This window comes from Hippopotamus amphibius, chromosome 9 (genome assembly GCF_030028045.1).
Source record: "Hippopotamus amphibius kiboko isolate mHipAmp2 chromosome 9, mHipAmp2.hap2, whole genome shotgun sequence".
NCBI lineage: Eukaryota > Metazoa > Chordata > Mammalia > Artiodactyla > Hippopotamidae > Hippopotamus > Hippopotamus amphibius.
This window is the reverse complement of record NC_080194.1, coordinates 133,641,578-133,661,039: the sequence shown is the minus strand read 5'-3', so window position 1 is coordinate 133,661,039 and position 19,462 is coordinate 133,641,578. Positions and strand designations below refer to the sequence as shown.

General features: G+C 38.4%; 1 pseudogene; it reads left to right on the top strand.

Annotated features, from left to right (window-relative positions):
• Positions 1-16,897: 16,897 nt before the first annotated feature.
• LOC130861054 (vacuolar-sorting protein SNF8-like) lies at positions 16,898-17,674 on the top strand (annotated as a pseudogene).
• Positions 17,675-19,462: the final 1,788 nt, after the last annotated feature.

Below are 19,462 nucleotides of genomic sequence, written 5' to 3'. Positions count from 1 at the left end.
TTGATTTGCATCTATTGAAGAATCCTTGCATTCCAGGGATAAACCCCACTTGGTCATGGTGTATGATCTTTTAAATGTGCTTGGATTCTTTTGGCTAGTATTTTGTTGAGGATTTTTGCATCTATATTCATCAGTGATATTGGCCTGTAACGTTCTTTTTTATGTGACAGCTTTGTCATGTTTTGGTATCAGGGTGATGGTGGCCTTGTAGAATGAGTTTGGGAGAGTTCCTCCTGCTATATTTTGGAAGAGTTTGAGAAGGATAGGTGTTAGCTCTTCTAAGTGTTTGATAGAATTTGCCTGTGAAGTCATCTGGTGCTGGACTTTTGTTTGTTGGGAGATTTTTAATCACAGTCTCAATTTCAGTACCCATGATTGGTCTGTTCATATTTTCTCTTTCTTCCTGGTTCAGTCTTGGAAGAAGACTTTTCTAAGAATTTATCCATTTCTTCCAGCTTATTCAGTTTATTGGCATATAGTTGCTTATAGTAGTGTCTCATGATCTTTTGTATTTCTGCAGTGTCCATTGTTACTTCTCCTTTTTCATTTCTAATTCTGTTGACTTGCATCTTCTCTCTTTTTTTCTTGATGAGTCTGGCTAATGGTTTATAAATTTTGTTTATCTTCTCAAAGAACCAGCTAGTTTGATTGATCTTTGCTATTGTTTCCTTCATTTCTTTTTTGTTTATTTCTGATCTGATCTTTATGATTTCTTTCCTTCTGCTCACTTTGGGGTTTTTTTGTTCTTCTTTCTCTAATTGTTTTAGGTGTAAGGTTAGGTTGTTTCCTTGAGATTTTTCTTGTTTCTTGAGGTAGGATTGTATTGCTATAAACTTCAGGGAAGTAATTCTTGATTAGGCATGAGTTAACTTGAGTTGTATGCCAACTAAAATAGCCTGTTTGTGGACATACATTGTATATCTGCTTCAATGATTAGAGAAAAGGACACAATGACCAAAAGTAAAGCATGTCCAATATTAAAAATAAAGATTAAATGACTCTCTGCCTGGGGCACCAATGCCAGTCCTCCTTTGATGATAAGCCTCCGTTCCCAGGTGCCAAGGCCATGCTGACCTGCTGTGTACCTGCTGGACTATTCTCTTTTTTTGAAATCCTGAAGAAATGTATCCCTGACTTGTTTAATGTTCTTTTTTCTGATAAGACATAAAACTGCTGAAAACCTAGCTTCTCTGGAGCAGTTCCTCAGAGTCATCTGGGAAGCTGGTTTCTGGGCTGGTCCTCAGTTTGGCTCAACTAAAACTCTTTTCTATACTTATTATTGTTTATTTTCATTGGCAGCTACTGTATATTTCATATTTATCAATTGGTACAGCAGTCTAAGACAGTTTTTTTGTTTTTTGTTTTATTTATTTTTATTTATTTGTTTATTTTTTTGCTGAACTGCACAGCATGAGGGATCAAAGTTTCCTGACCAGGGATTGAATGCATGCACCCTGTAGTGGTAGTGGGGAGTCGTAACCACAGGACTACCAGGGAAGTCCCTAACAAAGTCATTTTGAAAAGTGAGGAGATTTCTGCTCAAAGTATTTCAACTTAAAATGGTTAGGAAATTAGTAAGTATTTTCTGAGAATCACAGCTATTACTCTACAGATTAAGCAGAAGAAGAGAGGAGTGAAATAATGAAGTGAAGCTGCATTTTCAAGAATCCTGTACCAACTTTCCGAAAGATGATATGGTGATCATTGTTTAAAAGTCCAGGTTTATTTACCTGGTATTTATAAAAGGGGATTTTCAAGAAAGATCAAGAAACAGTTTCATGAACAATATAATAAAAATGAAAAAAATAACAAAATCACCAGAGAAAGTTGACACCTCGTCTTTTCTTTTAGAAGGAGTAGGCTCTTGATGAGCTAACACAACAGGGATTTCCAGGAGGAACCCATTAGTACACTTTTTTTTTTAAATATATAAATTTATTTATTTGTTTATTTATTTATTTACTTACTTATTGGCTACGTTGGGTCTTCATTGCTGCATGGGGGTTTCTCTAGTTGTGACCAGTGGGGGCTACTCTTCATTGTGGTGTGCAGGCTTCTCATTGTGGTGGCTTTTCTTGTTGCAGAGCATGGGCTCTAGGCACTCAGGCTTCAGTAGTCATGGCGCACAGGCTTAGTTGCTCTGAGACATGTGGGATCTTTCTGGACCAGGGCTGGAATCCGGGTCCCCTGCATTGGCAGGCAGGTTCTTAACCACTGCACTACACTTTGGGTTAATATTGTTTTTCATAATTGAGTGGACAATGTTAGCTGCCCACCTACAAGTTCATTTAAGAAATTATTTCAAAGGCTGTGAACAAATACTAGTCAGTTACTGAATAATTTGAAAGTAAGTTATTCATAAAGATAAGAATATATGCACGTAACTACTTGGTTTTCAATGAGTCCTTGTACCCCTTAGCTTTTCATTTGGTTTCACCAGCTCCTACTTTGCTAAAGTGAAAGATACTATCCTGAGAAGGATCACTGTACTACGCCTCATAGTTTAAAGCTCCCTACAAAATGCTTAGGTTTAGCCATTTATTAAGAATGTGTATTTTTAGAAAGTAGGTGTTTATTTACATCATAAAAAAGTTTTCAGGGAGGAATGCCCTGGTGGTCTAGTGGTTAGGGTTCGGCACTTTCACTGCCATAGCCCAGGTTCAGTCCCTGGTGGGGGAACTGAGATCCTTCCACCATCCCAGAAAAGACAAAAGAAAAAAAAATCAGGAAGGAAAACTGGGAAAATAGAGAACAATGGAAAAGCATAATAAATGAAAACATAGGCATGAAACAAAGGCTAGAATAAAATGCACTGTTAATGTACAGCAATTATGATGGTAGAAGTGCTTAAGAAGCATGAATTTACACTATCATTTTTTCTAACCTTTTCAGTAGAAAGAGTTCTGAATACATTACATTACTTCCTGGGAGTGCCCCCATTACAGTGATCAATAAATCAAAGCACCGTAGCAATATGTTGTTGATACTTGAAAACAATGCCAAGAAATCACCTTTAAGAAGATCAAGAGAGACTGACTGGTGGCCTATGATGAAGCAAAACTTCCCGATAGCCCTGTGGTGGTGACCAGCTCCCACCTCCTCTACCAGGACGGTGCAGGCATAGGGCAACCAGGATAGCTTTCCTTTTTGAAAAACTCAGAATATTCTAATTTTTTAAATGAATTTTAGTATTTAAAAATGTTGAATCACTATGTTGGTACTCCTGAAACTAATATGATATAGTAAATCAACTATACTTTTAAAAATACCCTGCTAACATTTATTCTGAGTCATCAGCGTAGTGTTTTAAGCTAAATTCAAGCATCATTTCAAAAATGTCTAAAAAGGGATCTGACCATTAAGGTCCTTCTCTCTGTGCCTAATTTATTTTTGTTATCATCATTATTACTTTTGGTCGCACTGGGTCTTAGTTGCTGCTTGTGGGTTGCAGCTTTGGGGATCTTCATTGTGGCATGCAGGATCTTTTAGTTGTGGCATGCAGGATCTATTTCCCTGACCAGGGATCAAACCTGGACCCCCTGCATTGGGAACACAGATTCTCAACCACTGGACCACCAGGGAAGTCCCTCTAATACTTTTAAAGTTAAAGAAAATTCTGAGAACCCACCACCATTAAAATGCTTGCTTGCTTGCTTGCTTTCTTAACAGCAACAGCATGCTTTTTATTTTTATTTTTTAAAATTAATTAATTAATTTGTTGGATCTGTTGCTGTGCCTGGGCTTTCTCTAGTTGTGGTGAGCAGGGGCTACTCTTTGTTGCAGTGCAAGGTCTTCTCATCCCTGTGGCTTCTTTTGTTGAGCAGCACGGGCTCTAGTCGGGCGGGCTTCAGTAGTTGCAGTATATGGGCTCAGTAGTTGTGGTTTGCAGGCTCTAGATCGCAGGCTCAGTAGTTGTGGCTCATGGCCTTAGTTGCTCCACGGCATGTGGGATCTTCCCAGACCAGGGATCGAACCCGTGTCCCGTGCCCTGGCAGGCAGATTCTTAACCGCTGCGCCACCAGAGAAATCCCTAAAATGCTTTCCAAACAGAAGGAATTTTTTTTTAAATTTTCTTGCAGTGTAGTTTATCTGCAGTGTTGTGTGAATTTCTGCTGTACAGCAAGGTGGCTCCATTATACATACAGAGAGATTCTTTTTCGTATTCTTTTCCATTATGGTTTATCACAGAAGACTGAATATAGTTCCCTGTGCTCTACAGTAGGAACTTGTTGTTTATCCATCCTGTATAGACTGTAGTTTGCATCTGCTAATCCCAAACTTCCAATCCTTCCCTCCCCCACTCCCCTCCCCCTTTGGCAACCACATATATAAGCAGAAGGAATTTTATAGTTCATGTGAAAGAAACTTTAATTTCAAGAGAACAGTGAAAACAACAACAGCAGCAACAAACCACTACCAACAAAAATACTTCTGAATAGCATTAAAGCATTTCATATGAAATTTTTATTTCACTTACCTATTATAAAAAGTGGTTCATGGGCCAAAAATTAGAAGACATTTCAAGAAACAGATGAGATCTCCTTTAACTTTCAGAGACAACCTATTTCTTCAGAGAAGAACGATTCATCTTTTCTTTTCCTCCCACCTTTTAAAACATATGACATGGATTGCTATTAATTAAAACAACATGGATTTTTGGAGGGACTCACTTTTACAACTCAGATTTGTAAATTTTTCCCCCTAATTAAGCTTGTGGTTTCAATGCCCTTCTTTAAGCAGTGAAGGATCTCATTAATAGGGACTGTGAGTAATACTAGTTACTATAGGGCAGTGGTTCTCAACCCAGTTGCCCAGAAGAATCAACCATCTAAGGCCCTGCCCTAAACCAGCTGAATGAGAATCACCGGGGATGAAGTCCTGTATTAGCAGAAATTAAAAGCACCAGGTTATCTTAAAGCTCATCCCAGGTCAAAAACTTACTGCTGTAAATGAAGTAACTTCAATGTAATTATGAATAAATTAGAAGATAATACATTGATTTTATACTACCCCGTCTTTCAATTAGAAACCATACATACATACCTCTTTATTTAGTTTCACCGGCTACTATTTTGACACAGGTGTTGCTTTTTAATGACGGCTACATTCAAGCTAGAGCACTGGTTCTCAAAGTGTGGTCCTCAACCAGCACCACCTGGGAACTTGTTAGAAATGTAAATTACCAAGCCCCACCTAGACCTGCTGAATCAGGGGAGTAGAGCCCTGCAATCAGTGTTTTAATAAGCCCTTTAATGCACCCTGAAGTTTGAGAACCACCATGCTATTGTAAAGCTTTAAATCTGGGGCTGTCAGGTTAGATACAGGATACCCAATTAAATATGAATTTCAGATAAACATCTTTAATATAATGATGTCCTAAATATTGCCAAAGAACATACTTATACTAAAAAATTTTATTGTTTATCTGAAATTCATATTGAACTAGCCATACTGTATTTTTATTTCCTAAATCTAGTAATACTATTTAAATCTTGCCCATGTAGCTTTTAATTTTAGACCTGTAAGAACAAGATGAATATGTCCTTTTTAGAATGAAAGTTTTTTCTTTATAAAAGTAACTTCATAAAGAAAACTTGAAAAAGATGACTAAGTTGAAAGAAAAGAAAAGGAAAACATTCATTCACTGAAAACACCATGTGAAGAAATACACCAAAATGTTCACAAAGCTTATGACTGGTGGATAGTATCACGAGTAACATTATTTACCTATAGACTTGAATTCTGAGTAATTCAGAACAGTTTGAGTTATTGAGAAGTATCTCCATTTTAGTGATGATGAAACCAAATGCAAAAGGAGATTTGCAGTTGATTTAAAAAAACAAACCAAATAAACAAAGTCCTACTGTGTAGCATAGGGAACTGTATTCAATATCCTGTGATAAATCACAATGGAAAAGAATATTAAAAAGAACCTAATACCGTGGAGCAACTAAGCCTGTGCACCACAACTACTGAAGTCCGCACACCTAGAGCCCGCGCTGTGCAACAAGAGAAGCTCCCACTCGCCGCAACTAGAGAAAGCCTGCGCACAGCAGTGAAGACCCAATGCAGCCAATAAATAAATAATTTTTTAAAAATTAAAAAAAAGAATGTATATATATGTATAACTGAATCACTGTTGTACAGCAGAAATTAATACAACATTGTAAATCAACTATACTTCAATTAGACAAATTTAAACAACAAAAAGAAAAGAAAACCAAGGTATTGCCTATTTGGAAGATTTGTAGAGAAATGGGGGAATAGTACCTCCTGATCCCTATTTTGATTAGTTTCCACCTTTCCCAGGAGAACTTCCATGGAGGAAGGTGCTGGAAATTGGCGGCTGGGGGGAGAGGGAGACTAAGCGCAGAGTTTGCAGGTGAGAGTGACGGATGCTTGTCTCTGGGCATTTTAAAGACATATTTAAAGGAAAAAAATAAAAACTACTTCTGGGGAGTTCCCTGATGGCGTAGTGGTTAGGATTCCAGGCTTTCTCTGCCGTGGCCCGAGTTCAACCCCTGGTGGGGGAACTGAGATCCCGAAAGCCTCACAGTGTGCTCCCTGCCCCCCACCCCGCAAATATAATAAATAAAATAAAACAAAATAAAATGCAAAAAAAAAAAACCCACATCTGTAACTCTTATTCTAAGAATCATCAAGATAATGATTTAGAAAAAAGGACTATCTTCTTTCTTAAAACATTTTTCTGATTAGAAAAGTAATACTTATTCTTTGTAAAAAAAAAATGAGAACTTTATAGAAAAACACAAAGAATTAACAGCTAATGGAGAAATTTGTTAAAATTTTGTGCAAAGCCTTTGCAGCTTTTTTTCAATACTATATAACAAATGTGGGCTATATTACTGCACTTAGTGTTTTTTTGCCCCGAGAACATATTTGAATACTTTCTCAGATCATTACATTTTTTTCCCACATAATTGTGATGGTGACTTAGAATTTAGTTATAGGGATGACTATAATAATTTATTCCCCTGTTGTTGAATGTTTAGTTTTCCTAGTTTTTCCCAATTGCAGATGTAGGACATCCTTGAATATAGGTCTTGTTGTATATATCTGATTATTTTCTTAGGGTAAATTTCTAGTCATTAGAAGAGACATTGCTGGTTCAAAGGGCATTCTTTTTTTTTTTTAAGAACTTTTTTTGAGACACAAGTGACATACAATAAACTGTGTATATTTAAAGTGTACAATTTGATATTTTTTTCTTATTAGTAATGTATAAATGGTAATCCCAATAAAGGGCATTCTTAAATACAGTCATTGTAATTTAACAGGATACTGAGCAGGACTTTCCTTGCTGCTTCAGAATTGGTGACTAGGGCTCTGCCAGGGAGGGCCAGAGTCCTTCCCAGGAAATGAGACCTTCAGCAACTACCCCGGCCGTTAAGCCATTCCCTGGTCTATATAAATTGACTTGGGAAGGAGAGACACCATGCTTGGGAGCTTCAGGACAGTGCCATGAAGGAAGCCCCAAGCAATTACTTAATAGAATGACTCGGAAGAGGGGTCTGTAAAATAGGGAGACTGGGTGGGTGCATGTGTCCTAGGCAGGGAGAGAGGACTGAAGAGATGGCAAGGCAGAGTGGTGGCGATGGAGCTGCCAGCATCTCCACCATCTGCCATAGCAAGGATGTGGGAGTCGTCCCTGCTCAGGTGGATCCAGGGGGTGTGGGGTGATGAGAAAAGTTTCCAATAGAAAATGCAAAAGTATATGGACTTCCTGGTGGCGCAGTGGTTAAGAATCCACCTGCCAATGCAGGGAACACAGGTTTGATTCCTGGTCCGGGAAGATCCCACATGCCGTGGAGCAACTAAGCCCGTGCGCCACAACTACTGAGCCTGTGCTCTAGAGCCTGCAAGCCACAACTACTAAAGCCCGCGCACCTAGAGCCGGTGCTCTGCAACAAGCAAAGGCGCTGCAATGAGAAGCCCACACTCTGCAACAAAGAGTAGCCCCAGCTTCCTGTGAGTAGAGAAAGCCTGCGCGCAGCAAGGAAGAGCCAAAAAATAAACAAATAAAATTAAATTCAAAAAAAGAAAATGCAAAAGTATAAATTTTGAAAGGTTAAGGTGAAATAAATAATATTTTAAAATATCTTGGCAATCAGAATGACTTCATACTATCTTAACTGGTACCTCAAGGCTTAATGCATACTTAGGACAAGATTCATTGTTAACAGCAGTGGTTATAAATGTTTTAGTCAAGAAGCCTTCTTGGGGGAATTCCGTGGAGGTCCAGTGGTTAGGACTCTGCCCTTCCACTGCAGGGGGCACAGGTTTGATCCCTTGTGGGGGAATTATATAAGATCCTGCATGCTTTGTGGAGTGGCTAAAATAGAAGAAAAAAAAGCCTTGATAATTTTCCATTTTCTTGACTGATTTTTTTTTCCCCAGATATGATTAGATTGCTATTTTCACCTCAAATATAGCTGGAAAAGAGCTCCTTGAGAGAGTCAGAGAAGCATCAGCTTTGCTAATTTCCTTTTTTTCCTGTCCTTTTGTGAGGGTTAGTTTAGAACTGTAAGATAATTTGTAAATCCAATAACTGCACATTGAGATACATCACAAAATACTGAAAGTGAAAAAAAAAATGAGAAGATACCCCGTCCCCCTTTTTCCACTCTTCTGTCAATATATCTGTGTGCTAATATGACCCATAGAATATGTGTATATGATGTCACTCATCAGTCTACATTAAATTGTCAGTCAAGCTTAATTTCCACCAAAAAAAAAAAAAGCTTAATTTCCTTCTTTTTCTTTTTACATAAAAATAAACGTAAGTCAGAGAGGGTGTGGAGAAAAGGGAACACTCTTGCACTGTTGGTGGGAGTGTAAATTGATACAGCCACTATGGAGAACAGTATGGAGGGTCCTTGAAAAATTAAAAATAGAATTACCATATGACCCAGCAATCCCACTACTGGGTATATACCCAGAGAAAACCTGGGTGTATGCCCAGGTTCATTCAAAAAGACACATGCACTCCAATGTTCATTGCAGCACTATTTACAATATCCAGGACATGGAAGCAACCTAAATGTCCATCAACAGATGAATGGATAAAGAAGATGTGGTACATATATACAATGGAATATTACTCAGCCATAAAAAGGAACAAAATTGGGACATTTGTAGAAATATGGATGGACCTAGAGACTGTCATACACAGTGAAGTAAGTCAGAAAGAGAAAAACAAGTATCGTGTATTAATGCATATATGCAGAATCTAGAAAAATGGTACAGATCAACTGGTTTGCAAGGCAGAAACAGAGACACAGATGTAGAGAACAAACATATGGACACCAGGGGGGAAACTGGGGGCTGGGATGGGATGAATTGGGAGATTGGGTTTGCCATATATACACTACCAATAAGGAAAAAAATATAAACTTGTATACTTTAAATATATGCAGTTTATTGTATGTCAATTATATCTTAATAAAAGTTGTTAAAATTTTTTAAAAAGAAATTTAAAGAATAAAAATAATAAAAAATAAAAAGCAAGAAAAAACAAATAAATAAATGTAAGTCAAAGTTTTCATCTTTTCTCCCACACCCCAGTGGGTTTTCTTGTTTATTCCTATGGTTCATGCATCTCTCTATGAAGACCCTAGATGATGTCCTGCCCCCTCCATTTCAGTTCTGACCTGCAAAATGGGTGAGCAAGAGAACCCTACATCCTTTATGAGAGTGGAGTTTTAAACTGAAGTGGAATTTTTTTAAAAGACTTCATTTTTATTTTATTTATTTATTTATTTTTATAAATTTATTTATTTTATTTATTTATTGGCTGCATTGGGTCTTCGTTGCTGCACACGGGCTTTCTCTAGTTGCTGAGAGTGGGGGCTCCTCTTCATTGTGGTGCGCAGGCTCCTCATTGTCATGGCTTCTCTTGTTGTGGAGCACGGACTCTAGGAGCGTGGGCTTCAATAGCTGCGGTACATGAGCTCAATAGTTGTGGCGCATGGGCTTAGTTGCTCCGCGGCATGTGGAATCTTCCCAGGGCAGGGCTCGAACCCGTGTTCCCTGCAGTGGCAGGCGGATTCTTTACCGCTGCGCCACCTAGGAAGTCCCTATTTATTTTTTATTGGATTACAGTTGCTTTACAATGTTGTGTTAGTTTCTGCCTCACAGCAATGTGAATCAGCTATAAGCATACACATCCCCTCCCTCTTGGACCTCCTTTCCCCTGCCATCCCAGCCAACTAGGTCATCACAAAGTACCAAGCTGAGCTCCTTGTGCTATATGACAGGTTCCTACTAGCTATCTATTTTACACATGGTAGTGTATTTATGTCAAACCTAATCTCCCAATTCATCCCACCCTCCCCTTCCCCCACTGTGTCCACCTGTCCATTCTCTACATCTACCTCTTTATTCCTGCCCTGCAAATACGTTCATCTGTACCATTTTTCTAGATTCCACATATATGCGTTCATATATGATATTTGTTTTTCTCTTTCTGACTTACTTCACTCTGTATGACAGATTCTAGGTCCATCCACATCTCTACAGATGATCCAATTTCATTTAAAAGACTTCATTTTAAAAAAAGCAGTTTTACGTTTATAACAAAAATGAGAGGAAAATACAGCGATTTCCCATGTGCCTCCTGCTCCCGCACATGGATAGCCTCCCCGATTATTAACATCACCTACCAGAATAGTTCTTCTTCGTTTTCTTCTTTTTTCTTTTTGGCAGCATTGCAAGGCATGCGGGATCTTAATTCCCCAACCCAATCCCCAGGGATGGAACCCAGGCCCCTGAAGTGAAAGCACTGAGTCCCAACTACTGGACTGCCAGGGAATTCCCAAAGGGTACATTTTAAAAAATATTATTATTATTATTATTATTTACCAAAGATGAACTTACATTGATACATTATAGCACCCAAAGTCCATTGTTTACCTTAAGGTTCACTGTTGGTATTGTACATTCGATGGGTGTGAACAAAAGTATAACAACATATATCCATCACTATAATACCTGTAAAAAACAAAATTCAACTAAGTAAATTTAAAGATCTAATTTACTCTGTTTTAATTTATTGTATAGAGAATTTTCACTGCTCTAAAAATCCTCTGTGTGCTGCCTATTCACCTCCCCCCAGCCCCTGCAACCATGGATCATTTTGCTGTTTCCATAGTTTTGCCTTTTCCAGAATATCACATAGTTGGAATCACACAGTATGTACTAGCCTTTTCAGATTGGCTTCTTTCACTTAGTAGTATGCACTTATGGTTCCTCCTTGTCTTTTCATGGCTTGACAGCTCATTTCATTTTAGCACTGAGTAATATTCCGTTGTTGGATGTGCCACAGTTTATCAGTTCACTTACTGAAAGACATCTTGATTGCCTCCAAGTTTGGGCAATTATGGTTAAAGCTGCTGAAAACATCATGTGCAAGTTTTTGTGTGCACAGAAGCTTTAAATTCCTTTGGGTAAATACCAAGGAGCATAATTGCTGGATCTTATGGTAAGAGTATGTTTAGTTTTGTAAGAAATTGCTGAAATGTCTTCCAAAGAGGCTGTACCATTTTGCATTTCTGCTAGCAATGTATGAGAATTCCTGTTGCTATACATCCTCTCCAGCATTTGATGTCAGTGTTCTGGATTTTGGCCATTCTAATAAATCTGTAATGGTACTGCATTGTTGTATTTTTTTAAATTTACTTATTTAGTTAGTTAGTTAGTTAGTTAGTTATTGGCTGCACTGGGTCTTCTTTGCTGCTCATGGACTTTCTCCAGTTGTGACGAGTGGGGGCTACTCTTCGTTGTGGTACACTTTGTTTTTTTTTAATATATAAATTTATTTATTTGTTTATTTACTTATTTATTTACTTACTTATTGGCTGCGTTGGGTCTTCATTGTTGCACGGGCGTTTCTCTAGTTGTGACCAGTGGGGGCTACTCTTTGTTGTGGTGTGCAGGCTTCTCATTGTGGTGGCTTCTCTTGTTGTGGAGCATGGGCTCCAGGCACACGGGCTTCAGTAATTGTGGCACTTGGGCTCAATAGTTGTGGCTCATGGGCTCTAGGTGCAGGCTCAGTAGTTGTGGTGCATGGGCTTAGTTGCTCCACGGCAAGTGGGATCTTCCCTGCCCTGGGCTTGAACCTGTGTGCCCTGCACTGGCAAGCGGATTCTTAACCACTGCGCCACCAGGGAAGTCCTTGTATTGTTGTATTAATTTGTATTTCCCTGATGACATATAATGTGGTGCATCTTTTCACATGCTTCTTTGCCATCTGTATATCTTCTTTGGTGAGGTGTTTGTTAAACTTTTTAGGCTATTTTTAAGTTGGGTTGTTTGTTTTTTTACTATTGAGCTATGAGTTCTTTATAAATCTTGGATAGCAGTCCTTTCTTAGGTGTCCTTTGAAAATATTTTCTCCCACTCCGTGGCTGATTTTCTCATTCTCTGAACAGTGTCTTCCACATAGCAGAAGTTTTTAATTTTAATGAAAAACAGTTTAATTCACAGATCATGTCGTATCTAAAACTTCATCACCATACCCAAGGTCATCTAGATTTCCTATGTTATCTTCTAGGATTTTATAGTGTTACATTTTGCACTTAGGTCTCTTATTCATTTCAGTTAATTTTTGTGAGAAGAGTAAAGTGTGTGTCTAGATTTTTTTTTTTTTTTTTGCACATGGATGTCCAGTTCCAGCATTACTTGTTGAAAAGACTGTGTTTGGTATGTCAATTGCATCTCAATAAAAGTTCTTAAAGAAAAAAAAGAAAAGACTGTTTGTTCCATTGTATTGACTTTGCTCGTTTGTCAAAATCAGTTGACTATAGTTGTGTATAATTGGGTCTTTTTCTGGGGTCTCTATTTTGTTGTGTTGATCTGTTTGTCAGTTCTTTTGCCAGTGCCACAGTATTTTGATTACTGTAGCTTTATAGTAGGCCTTGAAGTTGGGTAGGGTCAGTTCTCTGATTTTGTTCTCCTTCAACATTGTGTTGGTTATTCTGGGTCTTTGGCCTTACCACATAAACTTTACAACCACTTTGTCGATATCCACAAAAAAACTTGCTGGGATTTTGACCAGAACTGCATTGAATCTATTGATAAAATTGGGAAGAATTGACATTGTGGCAATATTGAGTCTTCCTATCCATGAACATGGAATATCTCTCCATTTATTTAGTTCTTCTTGGATTTTTGTTGTCAGTTTTGTAGTTTTCCCCATTTAGATCCTGTACGTATTTGTAAGATTGATACTAAGTATTTTATTTTAGGAGTGCTAATGTAAATGGTATTGTTTTATTGTTTATTTTTAACATTTTTATTGTAGTATAGTTGATTTACAATGTTGTGTTAGTTTCAGGTGTACCAGTCATACATATACATATATCCACTCTTTTTTTTTTTTATTTGGCTGCACATTACGGCATGCAGGATCTTAGTTCCCTGACCAGGGATTGAACCTGGGCCCTCTGCAGTGGAAGCATGGAGTCTTAACCACTGGACCACTAGAGAAGTCCCATATCCACTCTTTTTTTAGATTCTTTTCCCCTATAGGCCATTACAGGGTACTGAGTAGAGTTCCCTGTGCTATGAAATGGTATTGTTTTAAATTTCAAATTCTACTTGTTCATCACTGGTATATAGGAAAATGTTTAACTTTTGTACATTAACCTTGTATCCTGCAACCTTGCTTTAATGGCTTATTAGTTTCAGGATTTTCTACATAGACAATCATGTCATCTATGAATAAAGTTTTATTTTTTCCTTCCCAATCTGTATACCCTTTATTTCCTTTTCTTGTCTTATTGTATTAGTGTCTTAGTTCATTTAGGCTGCTATAACAAATTACCATAGACTGGGTGGCTTATATACAATAGAAATATATTTCTCACAGTCCTGGAGGCTGGGAAGTCCAAGACCAAGGTGACAGCAGGTTTGGTATCTGGTGAGGCCTACTTTCTGGCTCAAAGACAGCCATCTTCTCACTAAGTCCTCAGATGGAGGAAGTGGATGAAGTAGTTCTCTAGGGTCTCTTTTATAAGGGCACTAATCCCATTCATGAGGGCTCCACCTTCATGACCTAATCACCCCAAAGGCCCCACCTCTAAATACCATCATATTGCAGGTTAGATTTCAACATGTGAATTTGGGGGGTTGGGAGGGAATGCAAACATTTAGTTAAAGCAATTAGCTAGGACTTCTGGTTTGATATTTAAAAAGGAGTGGTGAGAGGTGACATCTTTGCCTTGGTCCTGATCTTAGCAGGATAGCTTCTAGTTTCTCACCATTAAGTATGGTGTTAGTTGTAAATTTTTTGTAGATGTTCTTTACCAAGATGAGGAAATTTCCACTATTCCTAGTTTACTGTATTCATTTTATTTTAATACTTGCATACCATTACCATTAACAAAAGCCCTCTGAACACAACTTAGGATTGCTTTGTATATGTGTTTTGCCTTTAGGATGTACAGCCAAAATATAATGTGTTTTTTAAATAAATTTATTTATTCGCTTTATTTATTGGCTGTTTTGGGTCTTTGTTGCTGTGCACGGGCTTTCTCAGTTGCAGTGAGTGCGGGCTATTCTTCATTGCGGTGCTCGGGCTTCTTATTGTGGTTGCTTCTCTCGTTGAGAAGCACAGAATCTACGCTTGCAGGCTTCAGTAGTTGTGGCTTACAGGCTCTAGAGTGCAGGCTCAGTAGTTGTGGCCATCAGGGAAGTGCCTATAATATTTTTTTAAGATTTATTTTATTATTTATTTGTTTATTTATTTTTGGCGGCGTTGGGTCTTCGTTGCTGTGCATGGGCTTTCCCTAGCTGTGGCAAGTGAGGGCTACTTTTTGTTGAGGTGCACGGGCTTCTCATTGCAGTGGCTTCTCTGGCTTCGGAGCATGGGCTCTGGGTGCACAGGCTCAGTAGTTGTGGTGCATGGGCTTAGCTGCGCCGCAGCATGTGGGATCTTCCAGCCCAGGGATTGAAACTGTGTCCCCTGAATTGGCAGGTGGATTCTTAACCACTGAGCCACCAGGAAAGCCCCAAAATATAATGTTTTATTAAAGTCTCTTGAAATAATTCCTCTCCTTGTGGTTTTATAGATAATCATTTGTTTCAACTTTTTTTTTTATTTCTGGGGATATTGTCCTTTTGATTTAATTTTATTTCTAAATTATGTAAAATTTTACATGAATCCTCAGTCAAAACTAATAAAATAAAATACATTAAGCAAAGTCTATCATCTACCCTTTCCTCAGTCTGTCCTCATACTCTCCTACAGGAAACCTAGGTTACCTTTTTTTAGTTTTTGGTTTAGCTTTGTTACAAAACCAAACTCAAGTCCACTTGCCAGTCGCACAGCAAAGCCAATTACTGACTCCAGGTTGTCGTGAAGGAAAGTACAGCACCACAGCATTTATTGCAGGGCACCAAACAAGGGAATAGGTGACAAGCAACAGATTCACTCCAACTAGTCTTTTGAGTTAGGGGGTTTTTTAAAGGTGAAGAACAAAGAGGCTGGGATTAATCATTATCTTGTGACATTTCTTAATCATAGTTTCAAGAGTCAAGCTGTTTCTGGCTTATAATGCTCTGGCCAAGTGGTTCATGGCTCTGGGGTCTGTGAGCTCATCTTGTCCTGGAGAAACAGCCTGAGTTTGTATGTTGATAATGATATCTATGAAAGCAATTCTAGTACATAAATGATGTTACCAACAACAGCAATTTCAGTTATCTGACTCTGGTTGATTAGTGTTCAGTTAGCACAGGATTGAGGTCAGAGGGGACAAGAAAGGGAATAACATTTGGATAGAGAGATTAATCATAAATTCAGTAAGGAAACTTGGTTTTAGGAGAACTCGGTTTCAATCCCCACTCCTGTTTTAACTCCCCACGTCTTTGAGGGAACAGGGCACTGACTGTTCTGGTTACTATCTGCTGAAATGGAGTGTAGTCCTGCATCAGTTTGGGGAATGGAAATATTTGAAATGCTTGTTTGTTAAAAATTTATTTTATTGAAGTATAGTTGATTTCTGCTGTACAGCAAAGTGACTCAGTTATACACACACACACACACACACACACACACACACACACACACACGAGGGTGAGTCAAAAATTATGCACACTCTAGTTATATTAAAACTTCTGTTGGCTGCACTGTCTTATCAGCACTTTCCATTCAAGGCTACTGTCTTCCCAGTCACTGCTGTGCAGGTGTGACCGTGTTACATCAGTTCATTTGTAACTGGGGTGCGAGCAAAAATGGATACCCCACTTGTGATTTGCACGAAAAAAGAGCAGCGTGCAGTGATTCGTTTTTTGTGGCCTGAGGGTGTGCACGTCCGCACACTTCTGCCCACACTGTCGACACTGCAAAAACTTTGTTTTGAGGTGTTAAAGCATCTTCCCTATAGTCCTGATCTTGCTCCATCGGACTTTCACCTGTTTGGTCTCCTGAAAGCAGCCCTACAAGGATGAAGTTTCACTTCCGATGAAGAAATGAAGACAGCAGTGTGTTTGTGGCTCGCAGCTCAGCCTAAAACATTTTTTAATGAGGGAATACAAAAGCTTGTTGACAGATGGACTAAATGTATTGAAAAGGAAGGAGATAATGTTGAAAAATGATGTATTTGTCTTTTCTAACAGTTAATTAAAATAAGTTCTACAGCCAAATTGTGGATAATTTTTGATTCACCCTCATGTATTTTATATATATATTTATTATTTTTCATGTTCTTTCCCATTATGGTTTACCACAGACTACTGAATATAGTTCCCTGTGACATACAGGAGGACCTTTGTTTATCCTTTCAGTGTATAATAGAAAATATTTTTAGGCCAGCAGCAGATCCCAGGATACGAAGGCCTGGGGTTTCAGCAGCAGGGTGGCTCGCAGACCATGGTGGGGATGCACCGCGGAGTGGGAGCTGGCGCCATTGTCAAGAAGAAGCTTGCCAAAGCCAAATGTAAGGAGCAAGGGACTGTCTTGGCTAAGGATAAGCTGGCCCAGATGTTGAAGCAGTTGGACATGTTCAAGATCAACCTGGAAAAATTTGTCAGCAAGCACAAGCAGGAGATCCAGAAGAATCCTGAGATCCAGGTGCAGTTCTGGGAATAGAGTTCCCTGTGTTGAACTATATTAGGGTGGATCCTCTGGCCTCTGGGAAAGAATTTTGGTCTGAGATGTTAGGCGTGGGAGACTTCTACTACCAGCTGGGTCCAGATTATCGAAGTGTGCCTGGCCCTAAGCACAGGAATGGAGGCCTGATAACTCTGGAGGAACTACATCAACAGGTGTGAAGAGGAAGGCGCATACTCTTGCCCAGGATGTCACCCAAGGTGACCTGATGAGCGCCATCAAGAAACTAAAGGCGCTTGTCACTTGGCATCATCCTTGTGGGCATCACTGGCCACATTCGTCTGTTCCAGCTGAGCTCAGCATGAATCTCACTGTGGTGCTGCAGCTGGAAGAGAAAAATGGCTATGTGACTGCCAGTGATATCAAAGCCGGTCTTAAATGGGAGACAGAGAGAGAGCTGCCGGTGCTGGGACACCTGCTGAAGGAAGGGCTGGTGTGGCTGGACCTGCAGGCTCCAGGGGAGGCCCACTACTGGCTGCCAGCTTTCTTCATGACCTCTACTCTCAGAAGATTACAGCTGAGGAGCCCAGAGACGCCATCTCCTGACTGGGAATGCAGAAGGGGGCACAGCAGCAGGCGGGGAGAAAAGGCAGGAGCTGGTGCTGAATAAAACCTAGACTTTGTTTTAAAGAAGAACCAAAAAACTGAAAAAAGAAAGAGAAAATATTTTTAAATAGGCATACCTAAGATGTAAATAGTTCATCTAAAAACTCATCTCATTTACCTCTATTTCATTACTTATGACAATATCATTATATCCAGTTGATTTTTCTTTTCTTTTTTTTAAATTGAAGTATAGTTGGTTTACAATGTTGTGTTAGTTTCTGGTGTACAGCAAAGTGATTCAGATACATGTATCTGAATATCTTTTAAGATTCTTTTCCATTATAGCTTACTACAAGATATTGAATATAATTCCATGTGCTATACAGTAGGACATGGTTTATCTATTTTATATATAGTAGTGTGTATCTGCTATTCCCAAACGCCTAATTTATCCCGTCCCACCCCTTTCCCCTTTGGTTACCTTAAGTTTGTTTTCTATGTCTGTGTTTCTGTTTTGTAAAGAAGTTCATTTGTATCATTTTGTTTAGATTCCACATATAAGTGATATCATATGATATTTATCTTTCGCTGAGTTACTTCACTTAGTATAATAATCTCTAGGCCCATCCATGTTACTGCAAATGGCATTATTTCATTCTTTTTATGGCTGAGTAATATTCCATTTTGTGTGTGTGTGTGTGTGTTTGTGTGTGTGTGTGTGTATACCATATCTTCTTTATCCATTCATCTATCAATGGACATTTAGGTTGCTCTCATGTCTTGGCTATTGTACGTAGTCCTGCCATGAACACTGAGGTGCATGTATATTTTTGAATTAGAGTTTTCTCCAGATATATACCCAGGAGTGGGATTGCTGGGTCATATGGTAGCTATATTTTTAGTTTTTTAAGGAACCTCCATACTGTTTACCATAGTGGCTACACCAGTTTACATTGTCCCCCTCAGGGCAGGCAGGTTCCCTTTTTTCCACACCCTCTCCAGCATTTACTATTTGTAGACTTTTTGGTGATGGCCATTCTGACTGGTGTGAAGTGATACCTCACTGAAGTTTTGATTTGCATTTCTCTAATAATTAGCAATGTTGTGCATTTTTTCATATGCCTGTTGGCCATCCGTATGTCTTCTTTGGAGAAAGGTCTATTTAGGTCTTCTGCCTATTTTTTAATTGGGTTGTTTGTTTTTTTTGTTAATGAGTTATATGAACTGCTTGTATAGTTTGGAAATTAAGCCCTTGTCAGTTGCATCATTTGCAAATATTTTCTCCCAGTCTGTAGGCTGTCTATTCACCTTGACAAGTTAATTTTTATTGCCGACCAATTTTGCAACAGAAACAATAATATCTTATTTGATTTCTAGTAAACCTAGGTACAATAAAAGTATTTTACTTTATGTTCATAACTCTATAGATATGTCTATATTAATTAACCCAATAAGCTTTAACTAACTTTAATACCAGATATTAATTTAATACTGAATATTTCCCAGGTCACATGAACCTTAAGTTCATTCAGGTTAGTTTGTTTTATATTTCTGAGAATTTATTTAAGTGCTTAATTTCCCTTAAGTCAATTAAATAGAGTTCATTTAGAAATTAATTTTGGTAAGACTATCCAAACATAAAGACATATTTATAATGCACACATAGATGTATAGATAGACAAAGCCAAAGGCCTCATAACTTCATTTTAAAACTTGGTTATGAATCAGGTATTAGAATATAAAATTCAATAGTTTATAAATAACAGTTGGAATAGGTTAAATTTCAAA